This window comes from Camelus dromedarius, chromosome 18 (assembly GCF_036321535.1).
Source record: "Camelus dromedarius isolate mCamDro1 chromosome 18, mCamDro1.pat, whole genome shotgun sequence".
In the NCBI taxonomy this organism is placed as follows: domain Eukaryota; kingdom Metazoa; phylum Chordata; class Mammalia; order Artiodactyla; family Camelidae; genus Camelus; species Camelus dromedarius.
In genome coordinates this window covers 29686806-29709350 of record NC_087453.1, presented here as the reverse complement: position 1 = coordinate 29709350, position 22545 = coordinate 29686806, and the positions used below count along the sequence as shown (strand labels likewise).

At 45.5% G+C, this 22545-nt stretch overlaps 1 long non-coding RNA gene across 2 annotated transcripts in view; it reads right to left on the bottom strand.

Moving 5' to 3' along the window:
* LOC135323398 (uncharacterized) overlaps window positions 1–14975 on the bottom strand; it is a 122538-nt gene extending 107563 nt beyond the window's left edge. The window contains exons 1-2 of one of the 2 annotated variants that reach the window (XR_010384982.1): window positions 14825–14975; window positions 13249–13303 (exon numbers count right to left, since the gene is read on the bottom strand). This is a non-coding gene — a long non-coding RNA (uncharacterized LOC135323398). The remainder of the gene's footprint in view (window positions 1–13248; window positions 13304–14824) is intronic. The other variant, XR_010384983.1, reaches the window with a different exon arrangement.
* Between the last annotated feature and the right edge of the window lie 7570 nt (window positions 14976–22545).

Below are 22545 nucleotides of genomic sequence, written 5' to 3'. Positions count from 1 at the left end.
CCATCGTGAGGTGGGGGAAACTACAGCTATGAAGGATAATCCCACACACACCCAGAAGCAGCAAAGCTGGGCTGAGAAACCTGTTCCTGTAACTCCAGAGGCTGGAGACCAAGTCCCTACCTACTGTATTATTGCTGTCTATGAAACCTGTAATTTTTTTAATTTTATTTTTTATTGAGGTGTAGCTGATTTACAATGTTAGTTTCAGTTATACAGCAAGGCAATTCAGTTATACATATACATACATATATACACATATATTTTCAGCATCTTTTCCATTATAGCTTATTGTAAGAAACCGAATATAGTTCCCTGTGCTATACAGTAGGTCTTTGTTGTTTATCTGTCTTATATACAGTAGTGTGTGTCTGTTAATCCCAAACTCTTAATTTACCCCTCACCCTCTTTCCCCTTTGGTAACCATAGTTTATTTTCTATGTCCATGAGTCTATTTCTGTATGAAACCTGTAAATTAAGAGCCAAGTGGCAACGATCATCACAGAGTGTGGGCACATAATGGGAGTGAGCAAAACTGGTGGGTTTTAGACAACCGAGTGAACAACAGTTGTTTAGGTTAAACGTTTAGGTCTTTGGGGCCCATATTTCCAATATTGACTATAGAAGGTGGTAACTTACAGGGGGAAGAAGATAGTCCCCTAGTTCCATGAGCATCACACCTATTAGCTGGCAAGGTTAATGTGAAAGTCATTCAGTGCATCTGCTTCACCTGGAGCTTATAACCTTCGAGCAGCGTAAGGCAGGTGGCTGTGCTGGGTGGGGCTGCCTTCCCTCGATGGGACACTGACCTAGTGACAACAGGTATCTTTGATCATGACTAGATGTCACACAGTTGCTCTCAGTCCAAAACAATCCTGTTTACCAATATCTACCATTTGTAGACTCACATTTTCAGGGATTTCTTTACAAGAGTGCAAAGGTATCAGTGGTAAGTTGATTGAACTAAATGGAGCTGCCATTTTTGTAATTTAAAAATAGATGAATATCAACACATGTACATGGTTCAACCCCATAGGTCACTGAGAGCAAAAGGTTAAAAAAAAAAAAAAACTAAAGAAGTGTCTTCTGCAAATCTTATGGTGCTTTCAAATGGCTGAATGACGTGTGATGTTAAGTGGGCAGCGTTGTTTGTTAAAACCAGTGCTCAGTTTTGCCAGAGCGGTGGCCAAACAACAGTGAGTAACCAGAGCTGGAGGCAGCTCATCTAGAAACTGAGCCAAACAAACCCTATGGCCAAACGAGGAGAAAAAGAGATTAATCTGAGTCTCCTCTCACTGGTCTTATGGAGGTGGTCTAAACCAATGCATAAATAGACCAGAGGAAGGTGGCAATAAGAAGAAAAATGAAAGAACTCATAAGCCTGTAACTTTCAGGCTGGATGACAAATGCTGAACGTACCTGTCTGTATCAACCCCCTTCCCTCTCACGCCTGCTGCTGCATCTTATCATGAATTACATATGTCATCAAAAAGCTCTATTTCAGATAATCTGTATAACTGTGAAACTTGAAAACTTGAGATTTAAAAGGCAAAATCAGCCCTGCTCTGCTCTGTCACTAACAAGTGCTGTAATCACTAAACCTTGGGTCTGAGAGCAACAGACCCCATCCAGGGGATGGCACATGGACTCCAGGGAGTGAAGGAATCTAGCTCTTGCTCGAGCTGCATGGGAACCAGTGCCATGATCATTGTTTATGTGCATCAAGGACATGGGAGGATGAATGGCCATGCATGGACCACACATCTGTCCTCCTGACCCATGGACTGAGCCTCCCAGGCTTTGGTTTACTGATCCATACAAGATGACACTTGAGCTAAGCTGCATCTGCCCATCCTTCTGTGCCTACCATTTTGGGGGTTTTTTTTCTAATTAGCTATAAATGTCATCTCTTTCCTGATATTCTGTCACAGACTCTTGGTTGCCCAGAACTTTTCACTGCAAAGGGACAGTAGCAGCCATCACCCTATTCCCTATTTCTCCCTCACTTTGAGTTACTACTCCTGCCCTCCTCTTAGCTCAGCTCAGCCCCACTCTATCATGTTGTTTTAATAACGTAATAACAATGGATGCCCCATATCGTGTCTTTAAATAATATCCCACAAAGCCTTGTCACATTCCCATCTCTCTGAATTTGCTACAGAAAAATCAAGATGGTGCCTCTGGTGAGCCTGTGAACATCATTCCTGTGATCTTGAAAGTGGCTACTTTCAGGTTATTGCACTGGATGGCACTTTCTGCCTCCTAACTACCACTGATCAGCTTTTCCACACAAACGTGGTCGAAGTAATACTGTTAAGAGCTTCAAGTTATTGAGTCTCTTAAGACACTAGACCCTTAGGAACATAAATCCATTTAATTCTTACAACTCTCCCTGAAGTTGAGTGTCTGTCCTGGACAGCATGCGGGTGGCGATCCCTGTACCAGTCAAGGTTCCAACAAGAAAGACCTGGCCCACTGAAAGGGCTCACTGAGTTGAGTGAAGGGACTATTTACAAAACCAGCTAGGGATGGTGAAGGGCCCAGGATCCAGCAAAAGTGGGAAGCCATTACCCTGTAGGCCTGGAGAAGAGGACTGTTACTAAAATGCTAGGGAGAGTGGTAGCCGTGCTAGCGGGGCTGATGGACAGAGGCTTGGCACTGACGGAACCACAGCCAGGTTAGGGGGGCGGGAGGAGATGAACAACAAATGCCCCAACTTCTCTCCCTTCCATTGTCTGATCTCCTTCCAATGCTTCCCATCAGCTACGCCTAACAGGAAACCCACAGCCATGGAGCACAGGCAAAACAGTTCAGAGGTCCGTCCCCAGGGCACACATAGCAGGGCAGAGAAGAATGGAGAACAGATCTGGAGGAGCAAATGGAGATTATCAAGGGCTGTCCCCTACTGAACAATGTAGGGGATGTTGGCCCAGCTGCTGAAGATGGTTTCAGGGATTGGATCCTGCGCCAAAGGCAACCATCCACAGGCTGAGGAAGTCTGGCATGAGAACTCTGACCAACAGGGGCTCCCTATTCGGTGGTAACCTCCTGATTCAGTGGGATCCTCTCTACTGGTGGAGTTTGAATGCAAGATAAGGTCAAGGAGAGAGAGCCATGGAAAGAGGAGAAAGAAGAAAAACCCCCGAAGGCAGAGTGGAGACAGATGTGCAGAGAGACGAGGAGATGAGAAGAAACCAGGCCATGAATATGGCAGGGCCTCGTAGGAAGGGGTTGCCTTCTTCTGCACGGTGACCATTTGCCACATTTCCTTAAGTGCCCATGTCTCTTGTCGTAATCCCCAAGTAACCTGAGCCTGCCTTTGATCTTCACAACCTGAATGGCTCCAACCAGCAAAATGCAATTACCCTGATTTTACAGTTGAGCTAATTGAGCAAGAATAATTAAGCATCTACCCGAGGTGACATAGCAACAAGTGCCCACCAAGGAATTCAAACCTGCTTCCATCTGTTACAAGCCCAGGGGCTCTCCACTGAGCAACACTGTCAGTTTCACCCCAAGACAGGGCTGTCCCAGTAACAGAAGCAAAGGATGGTTTTCTGATTTTCCCAAGAAAAACCCCCAATTATTGGAGAATTTCTACCGCTACCGGTGGATAAATGCCTGTGGGGATTTTTTTGTTTGTTTGTTTTCTTGCTTTTTGGTTTTTGTGTGTGTATGTGGTTTTTTTGTTGTTGGTGGTTTTTTTTTTTTTTTTTTTTTTGGTCTGGAGCTCACAGCCTTCTAAGAGCTGTTCATAATGGTCTGCTTAACCAAAGGATGTTAAAGAGAACCATCTCAGGGACATTGGCAGATGTTCCTAGCTAAAAAGGCTTTCTGGAATATAAGAGAAAGATATTTCACATCCATTTCCTTTCCTAGATCCCTCGAGGACTGAATGTGACCAAAACATACTGGGAACAGTGTGTGACGCTCCTACAACAAACAACCCACATGGCCTCAGAAAGGACAGAAAGTATTTCCATTATATGCATAATAAAAATTGCATCTTCCACTGCTTCAACTGGGAGAAGTCATGGAAGCAATAGGATCATAATTAGTGACATAACTAATATAATCAAAACAGAGCCATCAAAAGACTAGTGGGCAACTGGGGGCCCGGGAGAGGAATGGAGAAGGTTTCTAAGACAGCTTCTGCCTCATGGAGGCTTATATTCTAAGACAAAGTAAGCACGTGTTCCATCATCCCCATGTGTTCACCGCCCCCTTTACGATCTTGTCATTAATTTGAAGGGCAAGTTCATTTCCACAGGTCAAGCTTGGCAATGAATGTTGAGAACCCCGTTCAGCGGTGGAAAAACCTCTAGAATGTTTTCCCACCTTCAAACCAGGGCTTCCTTATCGAGTTCATCAAAGTGTTTTGTTTTGTTTTGTTTTTTTAAAATACAAATGTCTTACCAATTTGCCCAGGAAGAATAAATCTTCACAGCCACCTCAAAGGCTTGACAACTTGATTTTCATTGTGTGGAGCTGGGTGGGTCCCGCTGAACTGGGCTTCCGAAGGAGACCCAGCCCTTCTCCGCAGTCTCCAGCCCAGTCACTCCAGCGAGTGTGATCAAAGCGGGAGGAAAGCCCAGCCACTGAGCCTCAAGGAATAAAGCTTAAAACAACAGATTTGTTTCTTGGCTTCTCTCTTCAATACGTTCAGAGTGTTTAAAGCCCTGTAAGGAAACGCTTTGGGGCCCTGGATGTGAGCGAGGCCCATCTAAACCCCTTCCCAAGAGGAAACCTCTCACCTCGGTGGGGTAAATTAGCTCATTAAGAGCAGCCAGAAGCAGGCAGGAAACCTGGGGAAGTAGGAGCTTTAATTCAAAGCACAGAAAATTATAGATTTCTTTACACATTAAAAAAGCATTTATCTTGGCGAAAAATGAAACGACTTTTCAATGATCAACACATGGTTTAAATCTGCTTTGCTAATTTATATCTACCCACCAGTCTGTCTACTACCAGGAAATTGTTCAGCTACCAGGAAATTCAATTACAGTCAAGAAATCTTTTGTTGAACACCTACTATGTGTCTGCGGCATAACTGTGACTCTAGTAAACACAATAAAAAAAATAGAACACAGGTGTCTACCTCCCAGTTCAGGAAGTGAGACTCATGTGTATTAAGGATTGGAAGCCATTTGCATTTTACTCCTCCACAAACACTTAGAATTCTCTATTCACCAGGCATTGAGCTCGGATGGGAATGACGTACAATGCAACAGTAAAATGTGTTGCATTCGGTGGAACCAAGTGCTAAGATGTACAGAGGGAGGAATGGGTCAAAAGGAAGCAAGGGATTGAAAAAGAGAGAGTGACGTTTCTTCCTAGAGCAAACTGGACCTGAGCTGACCCTGAAGGAGGTCAGTGTGGCCTCTGGGAGATCTGGCTTTGGTCTCTGCTCCACTGCTCCTGAAATCTCGGACTATTTGAGTTTTCTGAGCCTTAATTTTCCCGTTTAGAATAAATACACTAGACTCAAATTATTCATTCATTCATTCATTCATTCATTTATTATTCAGCATCAACTATCCATACCCAATGGTCTTGATGTTTTAGGATGACGCCCATAGGCATGCTTTGACCCAAGGCATGAAAGAAAGTTCTCTGCTCTCCAGGAAGAGCTCAGATGTACAAGGTGCCACGACAACCCCTACTGTTACCTCCTTTTTATTTATCAAGCCATCTAGATTGACTCTGGGGAAATAGGACACAGGATTGGTTAATCCTTGTTGGGAGAAGGGGTCAGGGAAAGTGTGACATATGGGAACTTGCAGGAGAAATGCCCTGAGGACAGTTGCTTGGCATCTGATGGGTTCATGAGTGGTGACAGGATGAGGTGGGGGTGGTGACAATACTCAAACGCAGTGGAGGGCTCAGAGGATAGCTGCCACTCGGCTCAGAGTAAAAAGACTTGACTGTCCATCCGAGGCTGGCGTGGCGCCCTGAGCTGAGTCAGGCCAGGAGCAAGAATTGGGACCCCTTGGACTCAGCCTCAGTTCTGTTACTAGAAACTTGATCTACATTGTTAGTCTGTCGAACTTCAAGTTCCAAGTTAGTAAAATTGCGTTGATTAAATGCATGTACATTTCCCCCCCACATTTCAAAAAGAATTTGGAGAAATGAATAATAATAATATATCCAGCATGCTCAATATGCTAATTTGATATCAGTTTTCACGTATTTGTTCTGCACAGAGTTCATGTGCCTAGTTTTTCTTGAATGTAGTACCAGCCTCTCTGAAAATGGCACCATGTGCAATTACTGGTTCAAAACTACCTTGTGTGCTGAAACCTGAGAAAATTTCTCCATTTGAGAAATTCCCCAGTAGCCCCTGGGTATAAGACCAGGACATCTAATGCTGCTTATGAAAACACAATAGAAGGGGGACAGTTGGCCAGGACACACTTTGCCCGAGTGATTTAAACCATAATGAAACATCTCACATCATCTGCCATGCTTTTGATTAAACACAATGAGGAGTGTGAACATCTGACAAGTGTAAGGCACATGCCCCTCCTGTCTGACACATCCATCCAGCCTGTTGACGCCATTCCTGGATCTGAAAGGAATTCTAATCAAAGACATGCCTATTCCGATTTGAGACAAACATCACGGTGGTTTATAGAAAACTTCCTCTCTGCGCTGACCCACAACCTAAACAAAAGGTCAAAATCACTTAAGTTGCTTCAAAACGGACAGACGGTGGTGATGCAAGCCAGCAATGTGGGGTGGACGGGAGCCCACGCAACCCCTTTGTAAGGCGCAGAGCTAAGTAAACACTCTGAAAGCCCGCTATTGTTTGTTTACCCTGATACTTTAGTCAACACTTTGGAATCATTAGCTGTGGGCCCTTGGGTAAAGCTGCTTTTCCAACTCTCTATTTCACAGTCAAGGTCGACTTCCTCTGAAGCCAGCAGATCCATAACCCCGAAGGCCACATCCTCCAGAGCCTCATATCCACATGCTCAGCTCTCACAGGCAACAACCGGGGAGTCCTGAGCCCCTGAGGCCGGATAGGGGTTACCTCCCTCTCTCCTCCTGTACTTAACGATGAAACAGTAAGGAGTCAGAGTTTGGGTTTAGCCGACACACAAGGCCAAAAGCAAGAAAGAATATGTTCGAACTGAAAACTACAGATGATTCCCAAATTTCTTGACACCGGAAATGTTACTAACGTCAAGCAGTATAACTAAGTGGAGACAGGTGAAATTATCTTCTCACCAAGTCACCCAAGTTAGGATTAAAAACCCTCTGCTTCAAACGTCACCCATCTACGAAGAATGTAGCAGTGGCTACATATTATCAGCGGAACTTAATAAACTAATTACTGTAACACATAGGCCTCCTGGCTTCCATATTTGCACAAAGATTTTATATATAAATGTTGTCCTAGAAGGTAAGGGTCTTCCACCTCAGCCATCCAGCCACCAACACTAATTAGTACGGTCACTTTCATGAATCAGTGAAGCTCTCTGACATGTATTTTCATTTCTTATATTAAAAAATGACCCCCAAAGCCCTCAATGCTCTAAAATTCTTTACCATCTAAGAACTAAATGAGACAATGTAACTGCACAAGTCAATAAGCATTGCTAGCGGGAACTATAAACTTAAAATAAAACCTCTGGGGTGGTATGATTATCTTTAATTATGAAGGACAAGACATTAATCATTAAAAGTGCGCCACTGGCAAAGAAGTCAAGTTAAGTACGTACTAAAGTGACTTTCTGGGCTGTGCCCAAGGTGTAGCCCTAAGCAGCTAGACTGGTACAACACCCACCCTGGGAATTAGCTGGAAGTGTGACCAAAGCCAGGCAAACCTAAGTTGCCTGCAATTAGGGAATGGAGGAAGCACATAGGCACAGTGTGTCTAGAAAATTCTCCAAAGTCAGGACTTGCAGGCCAGACAGGACAAAGAATACCACGGTCAAGACATCCCTTCATTTTCAGCAGGCTGGGCTCATTTGCAAGTCATATAGGAGCTATATTCTGCACAAAAGATAAGCATCTTAGCCAGACCACAGAAGTGTCTTCAACAAAGAACCCCCTCTTCCAAATACAGTAGTCATAAAATTGTTTCTATGAGACCTAAAGCTATATGCAAAAGTGCTTCCAATGAAAGTACCTTCCAAGTACCAGGAAGAAAACAGTGCACTCTACCCCAACCCCAGCACACACGGACTAGGGAGGCAGTTGATTTCAGCCCCAGGCTCTTGTTCAAAATGGGTACTGGCAGTTTAGTCATTCTGGATAACAGTAATATCCCCTGGACCCTAGTGGCAGTGACACATTCCAGGGGGGTAAAAATTCAGTGGATTGCTTAAGGTCATCTGTGCAACCATGGTGGTCATCCAACAATCAATCTCAAAAACGGTATGTTGAGTGAAGGACACAAAAAGAAAAAGAATGGACCATCCCTCCTGGGAGGGAGATGGTAACACAAAGATGAAAATCACAGTACTGCAATCCTCAAGGATTTTCCAGTGATGAGGGAGACACATCAGTGTAGGGAGGAAAGGACAGAGATGCTGAATACTTTTTATAGCATGTAGGTTGCCTCCTCTTTTAAGCCCTGGTGACCAAAAAGCATTTTTAAAAAATCAGTTGAATGAGTAATTGTCTGTCTAAAGTAACTGTTGGGATGGGGAAGTGGGGACAAATGTGCTATCACCAGACAACAAACATCAAGATTACAGATTCCAACATCTCATTTTGGTGTGGACCATTTTATAGATCATGTCCTGAGGGGCTTCAGGTTTTAAGTTTATCCATTGCACTGAGGTCACAAAGCCCCATTAATCTTTTCTGAAAGGCACAATCTGCTTGGGGCTTGAGGACCACGAATGTATCTACCCCTCTGCCCTGGCCCAACACCCTAAATGCCCACATCACAAAATTCCTTAGGGTTAGAGCAGAGGTGGAACACTTAAGAACTCAACATCCACATGGGACACTTAAGGACCCAACATCCACATCTTACCCACAGCCATGATGTTTGAAAACTCGATCATCCCTCACAGCTAGTCTCCCTCAAGAGAGGCCCTTCCTACCCTCCCCTGAGCTTTCCAGGTTTATTTCCTACATCCTTTTTTTATTGGGGGGGGGGGCGGTTATTAGGGTTTATTTATTTTAAATTGTTTTTTCATGGCGGTACTGAGGATTGAACCCAGGACCTCATGCATGCTAGGCAAGCACTCTACCACTAAGCTATACCCTCCCCCCTATTTTCCACATCCTTAAAGACACACCTCAGTTGATGAATTCATCCCTCTTCTTGGGGACTGAATTTAGATTATAAAATGACCCAACTGCCTGGAGCCCAAGAAGGGAGACGGGAGCCCTTCAACACCTGGAGAGCAGGCAGGGAAACCACAAGGCTGATTCAGAGGTCCAACACATACTCTTCTGCACCATTGTCCGTTGACCATGGAAACATCATGGCAGCACCCTGTTTGAACTGCTCAGTCACTGAGCACCCAGTCAAGCCACCCCGTTCACTCATCCCGCAGGTCACCCTGTCTCCAAGCAAGCACAGCAACTAACTAGTCTGCCCGACACAAACGCACCTCAGCCCAACAGATCTGAAACCTCTTCAAAAATAAGAAGTCACAAGCACCAAGAGGCGGTTATACATTTATCCTCTTCACGAAGAAAGAAAAAAAATCAAACCTGAGAATAAATCCACCTGTGAGCTCCTATCTCTAGAGAGGTCACCCCAGATCCCTTGTCTTTATTTGCAAACCGTTCAGAGGCTGCTGAAGGAAGCCAGCCAATAAACATTTTTCCAACCGAGATTAATGGCTGATTTGTCATCTGGGCAGGGAAAGGTGAGCCTGCAGCCTCCACGAAGGAAGTAAACCCCAGAGGAGGTGGGGCCGCTGATTTATGGGGTTGTGGGAAGGCTAATTAGAGCCTCATGGAGGGAGCTAAGAGGGCACAGGCATCTGGGAACCGCACAGTGAAAGGTGGGGGCTCCGCAGAGGACAGGGAGAAAACGATGCGCTGGAGTGGGGAGGGGAGGGGCACAGAAATAACCTCCAAAGGCAAAGCAGAGAGACTGGGTGTGGATCCCAAGAGAACGCATCTGTGCAAAACTGGAAGCTACAAAGAAGAGGCCCATGTTCCTGCATCTCAGAGAAGGTCTGAAAACCAAGTCCTTGGGGCTTAATTTTGAAAAGCTACCCCCACCCATGATCGCCCACCAGTGGCCAGCGCACTCAGCGTCACCAGCACGCCCTTTTACCTTCTGATCCCAGTGTCCCCCTGACACAGTTTGCTTACTGGTCCCTAGGTTGCTTGGTTCAGCAGAAATGATCATCCAAGACAATTTCTTGGATTTGCACCTGGAAGGTTTGCCCTCCCGGCAGCCACGTTTGCATCTGTCAGGTGTCCTGATGCAGGAGGAGCCACTAGGGACATAGCGGGGGTTGAACAGGCCTGAGAAGAACCAGAAGAGGTAAAGAAGGCCATCCGGGGAACCCGCTCCAGAGAGTCACACAGGCCGACTGCGCTGGGGTGGCCTCTGCAGAAGCCGGGCCCTGCGCCAGGGGAGGGCCCAGAGGTCAGGACCACCGGAGTCTTTCGAGGGAGGAGGGGGCGAGAAGAGGGGTAACCTGCCTCCCTTTCCCCAGTAGTTTCCACTTTCCAGGACAGCGGCGCACCATTTAAAGCGCGTGCCTGTGTCCATGGGTGTGCATGTGCATGTGTGCACGCGTGCGCGCGCTCGCACGTGTATGCGTATATGCATATGCGTGCGCACGTGTGTGCGCGTGGGCATACTTCTGCGCATGTGCATGCCCGTGTGCGGTCGTGCTTGTTTGCGCGCTTGCGTGCTTGTGCCCATGCACAATTGCAAACCCTCATTCCCCTATCCTCACCTTCAGATAACCGACCTGGAGAGCCGGCTCCTATAATTGCGGTGTGGTGTTTAGGTGTAGAAAACGGGCACGAAGTCCCTCAAGCATTGGCCTGAAACACAGCAGTCTTGGTCCCTCTCTCATTTTAAAAAAATGAGAACAAAGAGAAGGCAGAGAAAGAAAGGCAGAGAGGCATGGAGTGAGGGAGAGGCAGAGAGGAAGAGAGAGAGAAAAAGAGGAAGGAAGGAGGAAAGGAGGGAGGAAGAATAAAAAAGAAAAGAGTGGAGAGAGAGACACAGGGGTAGACAGAGAGACAGAATGAAAGAAAGCAAGGCAAGCAGGCAGCTGGTGAAAGAAATCAGTAAAGGTCTTTTCTCCTGTTTTCCTGTCTTTTAATAAATCACTGTAGCGGTCTGTGACAGTCTCTGTTATCCCTAAATGCTCAAGCAAACAGCTTTTCTTGGAGACTATTCAAGTAGCTGCCAGAGCGGCTGGGGCTGGGCAAGCCGCCGACCCTCCGACCGCCCCCCTGTAATTCAGCTGGAAAAGCGATTCTGAAGTCAATATTCATTGCACAGGGTGAGAATTGCCCCAACACAATGAAATGGTAATGAGCCGGCTCACAAAGGAGGCAAGCCGGATAATCAGCTTTTAAGGAGGTTCTGGGCACACGAGGCTGCCAGGGCTGGAGCCCCCACCTGAGGAGCCTGCCCTCAGCCCCCACCATCTGCGGGCATCAGCAGAAGGCGAGCTGGAGATCAAGGAACCTCCTCGCCAGGCCCTCTTCCCCTAGCCACTCCTCTCCATTTTGCCTTTTGGGGCCCTCAAAACGCCTAAAATGTGAGGACAAAAAGTCATTTCACAGCCGCAGCCCCTACGCTGGCTTTCAGATGAGTCAGGACGAAGGCCAGCAGATGGGAAACTGAAAAGCCTGCAGCTGTACCCGGAGTACCTGCTCAGTGTACTCAGAGGTCATTACCTAACCACATGGGGACACCTGAGCAGGAAGTCCCCCAAATAACGAGAATTGGGGGTAGAGTTAGACATTGCAATTTATATGTCAGTAGTTTCAAATAAACAAGGGAATTTGCTTTGCAAGATTTCATTTCATACACCCTTTTTAACAGGCAGATTTTTTCATCTCAATAAAGCTAGAATCAAAGGAGGGGCCAAGTCAGATGAAACGACCAGACCAATGGCCACATGCAAGCTGCATTTAAACGCCCATGGCCGTGGACTCATTCTGGACTGGCTGGCAACCCAGATTGAAAGAGAATTTTTTTTTCAAAATTTCAATTTATTTTATCTTCTGTTTTCTACCCATCAGTTTAGGGATTGGCCCACTCCACAGAGTGTGGGCCGATAGGCAGCCGTCAAGAAAGTTTCTGATCGTTGTAGAGTATGTCTGTTGTCATCATCAATTGCATCATCACCATTTATATTTGTACTTGTAAGTGACTGAAAGATTCAGCTAGGTGATCCACAAAAAGGCATGCCAAAAGCCAAGGTGACTTACGATTTCAAATAAAATGTAAAGGGAAAATGAGGGGATGAGATGAAATTAAGCCAGAGGCTCTGCATCCTTGCAGAGCTGAGCTGGGACTTGGTTCTTGGCTTTCTAGTAACCAGCTCAAAGAGGGAAAAACATAATCCTTTAGGTTAGTGAATCTCAACCCAAGCCCAAGTATTACGATGTATGTGGCCTGAGGGTGGGAGTCCCAGGCATCTGTATTTTTCAAAGCTCCCCTGTGAGGTAACAACAGATTGGTTGCCCAGGAGATAAGCATCTGTGAAACTCATACAAAGAACGTTTTGTTGAATGGGGAAATAAAACTGCTATATGTAAAATAGATAAACAACAAGGACCTACTATATAGCACAGGGAACTACACTCAGTATCTTGTAATAACCTATAATGAAAAGAATATGAAAAAGAATACATATGTATATATATAACTGAATCACTATACTGTACACCAGAAACTAACACAACATTGTAAATCAACTATACTTCAATAAAATTAAAAAAAAAAAACCCTTATGGCAACTCCTTTACAGTGAGAGCAGTAAAGGTTGTTACATTAAGACACGAATACAGCACATGGGAACGCACAGGAGATTGAGGAAGAGTAAAGGACATTCCAAGGAAAAGAAACAGCATGAGGAAAGAAACAGAAGCACACAAGCAAGTCATGGAATGCTTAGTGACTGTCAAGAACATCAACACATATGGAGGGAACTCAGCACATTGATGCAAAGGGGGTTGTGAAGAATCCCACATGCCCAGCTCACGGCCTGAGGCTAAGAGCTCAAGGGTCCAACTGCCTCAGTTCGAATCCCGGCTCCTCTCCTTACTCGCATGGGAGACCTTGGACATGTTGCTTACCTTCTTTGGGCCTCAGTTTCCCATCTGTAAAATGGGGACAAGGAGAGCACCTACCCTGTAGGAATAAGTGAGATACACTATGTAAAGTGTTGATCTGATACATTAACTACTATTATTATTACCATTATTATTGCTGGTACTATTTATTCCCTATGTAATGAGAACGGGAATAAAATTATCATCAGAGAATACCTCCTAGACATACCAGTCTTTTCATATATTATCTTATTAATTTTGTAAACAACCCAGTTGAAAAGGCATTATTATTGTTATCCCCAATAAGCCCACTGAACCTCAGCGTAGCTAAGTACTGTGCCCAAGTTCATGCAGCAAGAAAGTGGTCAAATTGAAATTCAAACCCAGAAACTGTAAAATATTCTAAAGATAAACTGAAGCCAGTTTATAGTAAAGGGAATAAAGCTTAATTTCAGGAATACTTCTCTCACTTGCTCAGGCCCCTCCACAGCTCTGAATCTAATTTTGTATTCATGCTTCTATATTCTTTTTCTTAAAAAGCAACCCCTATGGGGGAGGGTATAGCTCAATGGTAGAGTGTGTGGTTAGCATGCATGAGTCCCAGGTTCAATCCCCAGTACCCCATTAAAAAGATACAGATATATAAAATAGACCTAATTACCCCCCCAAAATTAAGTCAACAGTATCACATAACAAATTATTTTAAATGTTTTTAAATTTTTTAAATTAAAAAAGAGTGCCCTTTAAATTTGTATTAAGTTTAGGTTTTCCAAAACCTGGATCCACCTCAGTGATAGCATATGAGATCAGAACTAGCTTCTAAGACATAAATGAGGGTGAAGTGACAGAAGGAAGGCCAGGAGAGAATGTGTGCTGTGAACAGACAGAGTTAAACATTAGGCACAGCGCAGTTGAGGAGACCGCAGGCCAGCCAGTCAAGGTGTCACAGGTATTTGTAAAAATGAGCTCAGAGTGCAGGCAGGGCAAGAGATTCAGATCAGCAATAATGGGTCGATGTTGGTGATGGTGACTATGGTGACGACACTGCAGGGGACATTACTACCCATAAAGATTATTCTAGAGCTATGCCTACAACACGCAGCCACTGGCCACCTGTGGCTATTTAAGTTTAAATTAAATAAGATGTAAAATTCAGTTCCTCCAGCCCACTAGCCACATGTCAAGCAGTCAGTGGTGACCGGCAATGGGACAGGGCAGCTCAGATATGGAACATTTCCACCACTGCAGAAAGTTCGACTGAAAAGTGCTGGTCCAGAAAGTCAGAAGACGGTTAAGGGCGGACTCACAGGGAAACATCCAAGGGACAGATGGAGGAAGAGGCCAGTGATAAAGACGAGGGAAAGTGACCGGCAGAATCCGGAGGAAAACCGGGACACAGAGATCCCAGCAAAGAGAATTTCAGAGGAGGAGCTTATTCAGCAGCTCAGCAGTTGGCAAAAGAGACAACCACAAACTCCCAGCACAGAACTAACACATGTCCAGACGGCCACCTGCAAACCCTGTGTCTTAGCCTGTCCTGCTGCTGTAACAAAACAGCACAGACAGGGCAGCTTACGAACAACAGAAATCTACTGCTCACAGTTCCGGAGGCTGCAAGTCCGAGATCAGGGTGCCAGCACGTCCGGTGAGGACCCTCTTCTGGGTCACAGGCTCTTCTGCGTCTTCACTTGGTGGAAGGGGCCCGGGAGCTCTCTGGGGCCTCTTTTATAACAGCACTGGTTCCATTCATGAGAGCTCCGCCCTCAGGACCTATCCACCTCCCAAAGGCCCCACCTTCTAACACCATCACATTGGGCATTGGCGTCCCAACATGTGAATGACGGGGAGAGGGGGATAAACTTTCAGAGCAAACCACCCCCGCATGGGTGCTCCCATTAAGACCTTGAAAAAGACATAGTCTTCTGAGGCCACAAACACGCTCTGAACCTGGCTCTGCCCAGGAAGGAAACCTTGAGAAGGGCAAAGGACAGCTGTCATTAGAGAAGCAGATGCCCGAGGGCCTGCTTTTCCTCCCTCCTCTCCGCAGAATTCTTTAAAATACACAGACGGACAAGGCACGCGCCCGCCTGTGCCAACACACAGCTCTCCAACAGGCAGCTCCCTGCATACCTACGCAACTTCCTGTTTGCTTGTGCAATTACTTGCAGTTCACGTAAGAATGCATGTTCTGAGCGCAGCCCTTTCTGGCCCGCACCTGTATGTGCATATTTTCAAGATGCAAATGAGACACGGAGCATCGCTTTTTAATGTAGCCCTAAGGGGTACATTATTCTGACCAGCACGAACATAGCCGTCCACATTAAGGCAACAATGTTAAACAAGCACACAGACTCCAGTCTCCCCACGTGGCTCAATGCTCTTCCTATGCCCTTCACTCCATCTCCTGTTACAGTTCCACAGCCTCCAAAGCATCCAGCTCGTCCAAAGTCTCTCCAAACCCTTCCCCAGAAGCCTTTCTCACCTCCCAGGTATTTTACACAGGGACCTGGGTCTGCCTCCCCTTCCTGATCATGACCTCATCTTCCTAAACTTTGTCCACCCCGCAGGGTCACACGTTGACGTTCTGAAATGTGCCCTTCTCCTGGGGTGTGTTCCACAGTCACAAAGTCTGTAGCTGTAGCAGAGTCTGGCTAGGTGTTCAAAAAATCATTTTCCCTTTTCCACCTAATCCAGCTGGACCACATATCCTAGCCTCCCTCGTTGTTCTATTAGGCTATGTGACCCAGTTCTGGCCATCAGAAAGGTGGAGGAAGTGATACGTAGGACAGCTCCAGGTTGTGATGATTGGGAGATGTTCCTTCTACGTGTTTGCTCTCTTCCCTCATCTACTGGCTGGAAACGGAAGACGTGGTGGAAGGCTCCGTGGCCTTGAATGACACAACAACTGGACGTGACCCTAGGTTTCTGAGCAACTGTGTGGAACAGAGCCCCTCACCCACTCCCCTGCCCACCCTTACTGGATTATACTTAAGGCAAGGAATAAACCTGGACTGTGTTAAAATCTTGAGATTTGGGGATTGTTTACTGTAGCAGTCAGCCTTCTCTGATGTGGTAAATGGATTGCAACTTTCTCCCAATGATTTCCCTCTCATGCAATATAATTTAGTAGCCTCTTCCATCAAGTGTTGGAGTCTATTTTTCATCCCTTGAACCTAGGATTGGACACATAACTCCCTTTGGCGAAGGAAACATGGCAGAAGTGCCTGTGTGCCCTCTCCAAGCCTGGTCATCAAGAGGCAATTGCATGTTTCACCTGGTTATTAAAAAAATGGTTTGTAATTAACCTGTTGAGCCCTACCAATGAAAGGATGCTTCTCACATCTTTCAGGTTGCTTTTAAAAGTTTTCTCTGTTTAGAAATTCAACCACTTCTCCCAAAGAAAAGTATTTAGTTAAGATTTGCTTTGTAAATGATTCCTTCGATAATTTTTGTAAAAGAAAACCAAAAGTCAACTTTGACCTCCATTCTTTACAAACATCTGAGAGTCCCTATCTAAAAAAAAAGAAAGAAAAAAGAAAGAAAAGGCTGGGAGTTATTTCAGAACTGAGATGGACAATTACCTCTGTATGTTCAAAGATGAGGTGGGAATTTGGCAGTTCTGAGACTTTCATATACCGAATGAAAACCCTGAGTGGGAATCACAACAGCCCTTCTGGAGTTTTTCTCTACAATAATAACAGATCTCATAGCAGTATGTCTTTATCCTTTGTGAAATGAACTAAGGGATAACTATAAATAACAGGTACATTCACACCTCAAAAAAAACTAAAGCAGGTTTTTCTTGAAAGCTCTGTGTTTGATTTAACATTGTTTCAATATTAGCTCACAGCAGCACTAAGCATGAAGCCATTGTATTGATTATTTGAATTACATTCCGTTTTTCCACTTGTTTGTAAGGTCTCCTTCAGCAGCCTATTTTTGGCTGAGCGTTTTTTCAGTGGTTCCACTCAAGGAAGTACCCACTTGTCTTGAGTAGCACTTCATGTCTGCAACGGTGCTTCTCAAATTTAAGCATATGCCTTGGAGATCTTGTTCAAATGCAGACATTCTGAGACAGTAGGTCTGGACCAATCGATACCTTGCAAAGTAATGTTGATGATGATGGTTCACAGACCACATAAGAGTGTAGAGTGGACTTTTACTCTGCTGGGTTTTCCAACACTTAGAATTTTGCCCAGATGGAACATGATATAGCACACATAGATCAGGCCAGAAAATAGCCAGAGGTTTGCATAATACCTGTAATTCACCCTCTGATCACTAGTCTATCATTCAGTCCTGTGCAGTGTCGAAGGTGTCACTCCCTAGCTGGTCATTCGATGGATGAAATCAAGATACTCATATGAGTTCAAGCAGGAAGCAGCAGTTCTGGTCCATCTTTACATTCTCAATTCACATCTAAATTCCTTTCACATCTAAAGAGTCTGGATTCCCCCACTGCTTTCCACAAGTCTGTTCCCTTTCCTTGGCTACCACTATGACCACCCTGCACCATCTTGCATATATATTGACTATGGCTGAATAACACAGGTACATCTGCTGATCCAAGCACTCACAGTAAGGTTGGATTTTTTTAAAAATCCATTTGTTGGTCCAACTTTTCACTTGATAGCGACCCCTATAGGTGGGGTTGGGAAGTCTCTGGGTAACACATAGAACCAATTCAGCAGAAGAGAATTTCTAAGGAGCTATAGCCTCTGAGATGTGGGTTAAACCCTTAAATGAGGATGTTTTTCAACTTCATGATCACAGTGTTTGGGTGAAGTGTTTCTTTAGCCATTCATCTACCATCTAAGAAAGCTTATTCCTTTGAGCTTGACACAAAAAGTGTGGTTCATGGATTAATAGAAAGAGTCATCAATTGAGTAATAGGAAATTAGATTCTGGCTCCAACTCTACCTCCTAATTAGCTGGGTGAGCTTGCACAAGGCATGGTGCTTCCTTAAGCGTCAGTGCTATTAATCATAAAAAGAAGTTTCCAGCTCTAAGTTTTCTTCCAGCTCAGCTTTCCCTTGACCTGAAATGCCTCCAGATCAGAGGCTGCTCACAGCAAGTGACCCACACAGCACAGCCCTGTGACCACACCGACTTCTGCATGTGGAATCTTGGCTACTGCATTTCAGGCAGGAGGGGCCCGCAGAGCATTTCATGCCAGCTCCTTCATTTAGCACTAGAGGAAACCAAGGTCCTGGGAGGCAAGACAACTCTTCCAACGTCACGTGACCTCCAAGGTCACAACTCCTCCAAGGTCAAGGGCAGAGCAGAGATAAGAACACAAGTCTCCAACTCTGCATCCAATGGTCTGCACAACAACCTATGAACTCAGGAAGCCAGACTGGAGCAGCCCTCAGTCAGTGATGGATGAGGAGTTGAGGGGTCAGTATGGCAGCTTCCTCACCCCTCAGGTGGGCCAACTTGGAGGCGTGTTCTGCTGTGCTTCAGAGGTCCAGAGAGCCTCCACAGGGTCCTGCCCCAGCTGCCCACAGTGGTAACCAGCTTGGTAACACTCACTTTATTTTTTCCATCCCTTTCCCGTCTCACTTCCCTGCTCCCTGCCAACATTTCCTAGAATCACCACCCAAATAAACTATTTGTGGTGAAATCCTCATCTTAGGATTTGCTTCTGGGGAATCTAAACCAAGGCTCCAGGGTATCAACTTGGTGGAGACAGAGCTTTCAAGGGGTCCCTTACATCCTTTTTGTTGTGACAACTGAATTTTTATCTGACTCTGGCATAGTTTGGGTTTCCCAAAAAGCAGGCCCTGAGAAAAGGACTTGGGTGCAGGTAGGTTATTTGGGAAGTGTCCCGGAAATCGGAGTGAGAGGGGGAGCAGGGAGACGAGAAAGGGAAAGAAAGCCAATACGAAATGTGTCCGTGCGTGGGCTGCTGTGGGAAACTGGGGGCACAAGACCCACCTCAGAATTGTGCACTGATGGGCAAAAAGCTGGGTGCTGATTCACTAACCCCCTCCTGAGGGTGTGAGCCTTGTAAACAGGCCATGAACACCCTGGAGGTCCCAGGACAGCCTCAGACAGACACCGGAAGCTCTCAGCATTCCCCAGAACCACCTGCCAGGGACGTCCCTCTAGGAAATCAACAGTCTCTGCTGTTGACATTGTTTGCAGGACTTTTCCCACATCGAAATGCTGTCCTGCTCAGCAAATGGGCATCTTGCTATTCTTGAAGGTGACTCGGAGCCTCCCTAGTTCTGAGCTTACCTTGTTTTGACTTCCTTAAAAGGTACCCCTGAATCCATCAAGGCCCAGTGCAAAGTTCCTCAATAAACTGAGAAGCAGGTGAGATGAGAAATGGAATCAGTAGACAGAAAATGAGCTTCAAACCTGCCTTCCCCAGTCAGGCCACAAGCCAAACTCAAAATGCTCAGTGGCCCCATCAGGTCCAGGCCAGGCCCATCGTCAGCACCCTCTCCTGGAGGCTGCATGGCTGTCAGGGTCTCAGGACCGCACAGGCCCTTTCTTTGATGCCTCTCTGTTCAGTGTCACTGAGACGGCCTGATTGGAGGCCCTGAGGTCAAGGCAGTATCAGGAGTACGGTTTCTTAAGTGCCATGTGTGAGACACCATCTGACACTGTTTATAGATCGGCTTAGCCTCTTATTGACCACAGGACAGAAGTTAAAAGCATTGCTTTTGGAACTCAAATGTGTTAACTTCTGAAGTGATGTTTGAATTAGGGTTAAGAAATGGCCCAGAGTTTTGATCTGCTGATTGGTGGGAAAGAAAAGAAAAAAAGAAAAGAAAAGAAAGGAAGTTGACTAAAAACTTTTTTTTTTCCCAGAAAGGAAATCGAACTATTTTGACTAAAACCCAGAGACCTGTTTGTAATGAATCTCTCAGCTTTGGGGGTGACGTGAAATGGCTCCAGGATGTGTCTGAATTCTGCAGCTGCCTGAATGAGGCAGCTGATCTATTAAACATGACTGCTGGTTCTTGAAGTGGCTCCCAGAAGAGAGTAACCTCTTCAAGAGATCACGGCCAGATGAGTGAGAAGATGGCAAGTGGTAGGACCACAAGCTCACCTCTCCTTGCAACTACAGCAGAACCACAACTGAATGCTAAACAACCATCGAAGAAAGACTGGAACTTAGCAAAAAAAAGATCTTATGCAACTGGAAACATAAAGAGGGAACCACAGCAGGACACAGGGGGAGCATGCTCACGATATAATTGGGCCCCAGACCCCCCAGGGGGACGACCCACAAGCTGGAGATTTGTTAAGTCGCAGAGGCCCTCCCACAGGAGTGAGAGCTCTAAGCCCCACATCAGGCTCCCCAGCTTGGGTCCCAGCATTGGGAAGAGAAGGAGACCCCAAGACATCTGGTTTTGAAGGCTGGGGGGCTTGGATCTAGGAGCCTCACAGGACTGGGGGAACGGAGACTCCATTCGCTTGGGAAGTGTACACGGAAACTCACGTGCACCAGGTCCAAAGGCAGAGGCAGTGATTTCATAGGAACCTGGGCCAGGCCTGCCTGCTGGATTTGGAGGGTCTCCTTGGGACCTGGGGGACGGCTGAGGTTCACCCAGGGGACATAAAAGCTGGTGGCGGACATTCTGGGAGTGTTAACCTACATGAGCTTTCCTGGAGGCTGACATCTTGATTGGATCACCAGCACCAAGACCCAGCCCCACCCAACAGCCTGTAGGGAAGCCTCAGGCCAAACAACACACAAGGTGGGAACACAGCCCCACCCATCAGCAGAACTCCTAAGCCACAAAGGCCTCTAGACACAGCCCTACTCACCAGAGGTCCAGGACCAAGCTTCACCCAATGGGCAGGCACCGGCTCCTCCTGCCAGGAAACCTGTATAAGCCTCTAGTCCAGCCTCATCCACCAGGGGCAGATACTAGAAATAAGAAAACAATAATCCCAAAGCCTGTGGGAGGAGTCCACAAACACACAGAAAGATTGACGATATGAAGCAGCAAAGGAATATCTCCCAGGCCAAGGCACAAGATAAAATCCCAGAAGAAGAGATCACAGCCAGAAAGGGGAGCATCCATTGGATTCTGACCCGAAGCATCACTTAAATGTCAAGCAGAGTAGCATCCCATGCCTAGAAGTTGCCCGTTAGTGGCGAGATATTCCCACAGGACAAAGACACAAACACTCCAGAACTCACATTGTTAGAATTCAGCCCTCCTTCCCTGAAATGACTGTGGATTCATAACACAAAAGACTAGCAAATAAATTTAGTAAACCATGTGATAAAATTTCTGTGATCTTTGTTGCATAGTGGGGTTGACAATTTTTTTTCACTTTTTCTTTCTTTCTTCTTAATTGGAGGTACTGGGAATTGAACCCAGGATCTCATGCATGCTAGGCACACACTCTACAGCCGAGCTATACCCACCCCCACCCTGAAGTTGACAATTTTTAACTAATGTATTTCTTACCTACTTACGTGGGATAATGGGAAACAATGGCAATTAAGATAATTAGGTATGAATAAGAAACAGCTCTTCTGATTAGAACCATTGACATCAATGTGTGTGGCGTGTTATGAGCTGGCATGGTCACACTTCTGCAGTGCTGTGATGATTCCTGCATTGGTGATGACCATGAGGCATGACAAGGTCCCTTTTGTACTATGCAGAAAAGAGCAAAATGTTCAATAGGGTTTGAAAAGCTTACTAAACTCTATTGTCCCCTAATTCTTTTTAAATTAACCAAGTGAATTAAATATGGGTTAACTGTCTATTAAGCTCTATGTCTGATGAACCAAAGGCTCGCCAGAGAGGAGGTGACTATGGAATTGACCAGCCTGGTAATAAATAGACCAGAATCCTAAGAAAATAAATGAAATGATGTCTGTAAGTAAAAGACCCAGAAGGAAAAAGCTCTGTGTTAATATGAACTAGGAAGTATTTATAGGCAGGTTAAAGGATGTTTTAAAACCATTTTGGACTCCATTCAGAATATTAAGAAGCAATAAAGACTTAAGCCTTTTAATAACCTCTGTGTTATGTGTAATGTCGGCACAGATATTTCACAAAATCAAGATGTTTGCTAAAGATGGTTTTGTAGTCTTCGTGTCTCTTATAAATCATGTCATTAAACTTGTTACTCGTTTGGAACTCTAGAAATAAACAATTGAAACTTTCATGTAATTGTTGAATAAATACTCGTTGGATATCAACACTGGTGCCCTATCAAGATACACATCTGAAGAAGTCCAAATATATCTTCCTTGGTGGGGGGGGACACTTTCCAGATGATCAGGTAAGGGACATGCCCAGATGACCTAAGTGTGTTTGAGTTCATGTATGTAAGAGGCAGGGT